The sequence below is a fragment of the Gobius niger genome (genome assembly GCF_951799975.1).
Source record: "Gobius niger genome assembly, chromosome: 22".
In the NCBI taxonomy this organism is placed as follows: domain Eukaryota; kingdom Metazoa; phylum Chordata; class Actinopteri; order Gobiiformes; family Gobiidae; genus Gobius; species Gobius niger.
Window position 1 is genome coordinate 22,144,927 of NC_136873.1, and position 3,997 is coordinate 22,148,923.

The window sequence follows — 3,997 nt, forward strand, 5'->3', positions numbered from 1 at the left end:
GTTACATACATAACACGCAAAATAGCCATGTGAGCCATCCAAATAATGTATGAAATAAGAAAACCTTTCATTTATCACTCTATTTAAACAGTATTAGTTACAGCAGGGGTTAAGAGGGTAAACCTTATTGTTAAGGCGGGGGTTAAGAGGTTAAATCCATTTTTTGGGTACACAATACTGCGGAAAATATATGACAGACATCACATTTTGGCTTTCACATGTCTTACTCTACATGTCATGTACAAATTTCGAAGTTTTAACAAAATAACAGAGAGAGGTACTCACCGTGACTACACCCGTCTCCAGCGATGCGCTGATTAATCACCTGGGGCGACGCAGGGGACAAGACGCATTTCAAAATAAAAGAGCAAATTAGGACATAGGGTTGGGCGGTGTCCCTTAATTGGCCGTTGACGATGTTTACAGTGAACCATGGTGATGGACGATGATATCGTCCATTTCTCATTATAAGTATTTTTTTTTAAAGACATTTGCATAGCCTATATATGCTGCATATTACTATGTATGCTAGGAAAATGTGAGATTGCAGGATAAATTGATCTAAACTAAACATGATTTGTACAGAGTCACGACTTTTGCAAAAGAAATGTGTTAAAACTTGTGCGCAAAGTCTGAGAGGAGAACGACTTATTCAGAGCGTGAACTCCAAGGCTCTTATCACACTAATACAAATGTAAATCGGAGCTTATTATTTGCATTTGCTCAGTTTTAACGTAATGTTTAAGAAACAGTGGGTGAACGGGACAATAGGCTATATGCACGCTTCACTTCCACGTTTAGTCAAGCCAGAAAAAGAACTTCCGGTTCAACGCCGAGCACTGTTTGCAGATGACGATGGCTGAGTCTCTCGACTTTACGCGCTGTTTGCTGGAACTTCCCAAACTATCCATTAATGATATACTGCGGATAGTGCGTTCATGTAGCTCAACTCCACAGAGCTTAATGGAGAAAGGCTTTAAATTTTATGTTTGTTCCTATATAACCTGCTTTGAAGGTAAGTCACTTATGCCAATGCTAACTTGTAACTAGCATCACAATTCCGTGATAGTACCGCATTTACTGTTTTTACTTAAGACCTTATTGTAGCAGGTTGACATACTAGTGTAGGGTAGTGTTTCAAATGTTATGTGTGTAATTTCCAGTGTCAGGTAAAAGCTGTCTGTCAGGAGAGGTGACAGTAAGAGCTCGGTGCTACCACTCCATGAAGAAGTCCGAAGCTCCTCACCAGCTGAGTGTAGGGACAGTTTCTAAATATCACATTCAGTCCTGTCAGATTTGTTCTGTTGTTCCTAGTTCTTTGGAAGTTGTTTTAAGATTAAATGGTTCCACGGTGCATTTAGTCGGGCAGATACTTACTTTGTAGCTGGGCACAGTTTGCAGCAAATCACTTGCTGTCTCAAAAAAGTAAATTAAGCTTAGCGAGCTGAAACAGCGGTAAGCAGTGGCAGCTAATAAGAGAGTTGGACTATTTGACACCTATCATGTGTATACAATATTTTTTCCTGTGCAACATGCATATTCGAAATTTAGATTTCCAACCTACAGACTCCCTCCTGGAACCGCCACCTTAACGTGGTGGAGGGGTTTGAGTACCCGAATGATCCTGGGAGCTATGTTGCCAATTAGGCTCTCTTTTACTCTACTTTTTAGCACAATTCATTCAAAAATATACACCATTGTCTTGTAAAACTCATCTTAAACAGTATTCTGTATGTTTCAGTTTACGCTACGAGATTCTTTACCAGCGGTGCTTATAAGGAGTTCCTGCTCTTGTGTAGCTGGGAAGGCAATGTGCAACCATCTGGTTGCACTCCTTTACCAAACTGCTCATTACTCTCAGTGTGGGATGTCAGCTGTGCCACCTGTCCTGTCATGCACTGAAACTGAGCAAAAGTGGCACAAACCTCGAACTATGGTTTGCATTCTTTTATTTTGCATACAGTATTTGTTGTTCCATAGTACTTGTCATCAGTCATTCTCCATGTACTTTGCAGGGAGTAAAGCCTGGACCTGTGGACCGTATGGTTGTTGTCAAGGCCAAAGCAGGAACTACATCAACTAGCGGAATAAGGTATAAGATAGGACTTGATCTCACAATGGAAAAATTCACTTGTTACATTGGCTCTCAAGAACATTCAGAGGGTGAAAAGCAACAGCAAACAAGTAGTATTAAATAGAGGTATCTTATGTACTGATAAAGGTAGAAAAGCGCTATATAAGTTGAGTTATTATCAACTATATTGTTATATTTTAGTTGTAGTACATTTACGTTTTAAATGGTTTAAATTTCTGGTGATACAAAAAAGCCGTATGCTTTATTACATAGCACTTGGTGTGAAAAAATACAATTTATCAAATTTACTGAACTAAATATCACGCATTAGAAGACATGAGATTTTTTTTTTTATGTTGAGACTTTAGTAGTTTTGAAATAGTTGAAACACGTTAGTTACTCAATTGTCCCCGCTTGATTAGACAAAGTAGCAGTACAAGTAGTACAGTATTGTACAGTATTGTCATTAAAACTGGTGGGAAAAAAAATCTTATGTACTTTGAAATGTATAAACAGCAATATTCATTCAGCTTTTTTTTTAGATCCTCACTCTACAAGGGATACAGTGGTGAGCTTCCAGCCCCATCCACCCTCAACCCTTCAGCTCACTATGCTGCATTTGACCCAAGCGTCTTGCCCTTGATCTGCTGCATGAACATCTCGAGCGACAAACCCCTCGTTGAGTCTCAGTGTGGAAAAGTGCAGGCTGGTAGTTTTCTGTCCTATCACCATCCTCCTCCATCGTCTCCTCATGTTTTGACCACACATCAGGATGCACCGCCTTTTCCAAAACTACCACTGGATGACGACCACATGACATCGACTGACTGTAGTTTTGTACCAACGAGCCAGGAACAGCTTCATCTGCACTCTCTGTGTGTAACATTGTGTCAGTCTCGCCTCATTGAAGCCTCAACCAGAGGTCAAAGTGCAGCACCTGAGTGGCATCTTCTGAGGAAGGAGAGGGTGACTGCATCTCACTTCAGAGTGTCATGTGAGAGGAGACCGATCTGCTGACAACCTGGCTGCGAGGATCATACAGGGGGTGAGACAAACGGCACACATGAAGAGGGGGCTTGACATGGAAGCAGGAGCTTTAAAAGACTATGCGACCATGAAAAATGTCAACCTCACACAATGTGGGCTGGTTGTGCATCCAGATGCGCCATGGTTGGGGGCGTCACCTGATGGGCTGGTGTATGATCCGCTGGAGAGGCCAGTGTTCGGCCTGGTGGAAGTGAAGTGTCCCAATGTTCAGAGCTTTGTTGACTGTGCGTACCTTACAGCACAGCAAGGCCAGCACAAGCTAAAGGAGAGCCACTCCTACTATTGGCAGGTACAGGGGCAACTCTTAATCACTGGAATGGCATGGTGTGATTTTGTTGTGTGTGCCAATGATGATATGTTTGTGCAGCGCATTCATAGGGATGAGGCAGTTCTGATCACTCTGAAACAGAAGTGTGATTTGTTTTTCTTTTATACATACCTCCTGAAGTACTTGTCCACAAATTAAAACTGTACAATGCAATTAATCTTACTCTTACTGTTTGTTCTTAACAACTATCCAATTTGAAAGTAAAACTTGTTTGATCCTCAATATGCATCATAAGGAAACTTATGTCACGTTTGGTTGTAATTGTATTTACTGATTTCATGTTTGAGAATGGGTTTCATTGTTGTTTTTGGAAAATCCCCAAATAATTGTTGATAGACTTGTTTCTGTAAATAAAATGTATATAGTTAAACCAAAAATATTGAACAACAAATCTTTAACAGTCCAAGTTTCATTGGATCAAATTACAAATAAAGCACTTTTATTTACACACTTTTGTTGGTCTTAATTACACTACACACAAATTGTCTTGACATCTACATTTCTAAATGATTGTATTCATTATAGACAACTATATACAAATGATTATA

The 3,997-nt window shown here is 40.1% G+C and overlaps 1 long non-coding RNA gene across 1 annotated transcript; it reads left to right on the forward strand.

Annotated features, from left to right (window-relative positions):
- The first annotated feature begins 1,795 nt into the window (after positions 1-1,795).
- On the forward strand, positions 1,796-2,747 carry LOC306981741. Its single transcript, XR_013794141.1, has 3 exons — positions 1,796-1,936; positions 2,016-2,092; positions 2,617-2,747. It is a non-coding gene; the product is annotated as an uncharacterized lncRNA (long non-coding RNA).
- Positions 2,748-3,997: the final 1,250 nt, after the last annotated feature.